The sequence below is a fragment of the Manis pentadactyla genome, chromosome 3, assembly GCF_030020395.1.
Source record: "Manis pentadactyla isolate mManPen7 chromosome 3, mManPen7.hap1, whole genome shotgun sequence".
Lineage (NCBI taxonomy): Eukaryota > Metazoa > Chordata > Mammalia > Pholidota > Manidae > Manis > Manis pentadactyla.
Window position 1 is genome coordinate 203,008,105 of NC_080021.1, and position 1,021 is coordinate 203,009,125.

Genomic DNA, 1,021 nt, shown 5'->3' on the forward strand with positions numbered 1-1,021 from the left:
GGACTTTCGAATGTTGTACCATCCTTACATCCCTGGGATGAATCCCACTTGGTCATGGTGTATGATCCTTTTGATGTATTTTTGAATTCGGTTTGCTAATATTTTGTTGAGTATTTTTGCATCTACGTTCATCAGGGATATTGGTCTGTAGTTTTCCTTTTTGGTGGGGTCTTTGCCTGGTTTTGGTATTAGGGTGATGTTAGCTTCATAGAATGAGTTTGGGAGTATCCCCTCTTCCTCTATTTTTTGGAAAACTCTAAGGAGAATGGATATTACGTCTTCCCTGTATGTCTGATAAAATTCCGAGGTAAATACTTCTGGCCTAGGGGTTTTGTACTTTGGTAGTTCTTTGATTACCGCTTCAATTTCGTTGCCAATAATTGGTCTTTTTAGATTTTCTGTTTCTTTCTTGGTCAGTCTTGGAAGGTTGTATTTTTCTAGGAAGTTGTCCATTTCTCCTAGGTTTAACAGCTTGTTGGCATTTAGATTTTCATAGTAGTCTTTAATAATTCTTTGTATTTCTGTGGAGTCTGTCGTGATTTTTCCGTTCTCATTTCTGATTCTGTTGATTTGTGTTGATTCTCTTTTTTCTCTTAATAAGTTTGGCTAGAGGCTTATCTATTTTATTTATTTTCTCAAAGAACCAGCTCTTGGTTTCATTGATTTTTTCTATTGTTTTATTCTTCTCAATTTTGTTTATTTCTTCTCTGATCTTTATTATGTCCCTCCGTCTGCTGACTTTAGGCCTCATTTGTTCTTCTTTTTCCAATTTCAATAATTGTGATGTTAGACTATTCATTTGGGATTGTTCTTCTTTCTTCAAGTGTGCCTGGATCACTATATACTTTCCTTTTAAGACTGCTTTTGCTGCATCCCACAGAAGTTGGGGCTTTGTGTTGTTGTTTTCATTTGTTTCTATATATTCCTTGATCTCTATTTTAATTTGTTCATTGATCCATTGATTATTTAGGAGCATGTTGTTAAGCCTCCATGTGTTTGTGAGCCTTTTTGTTTTCTTTGT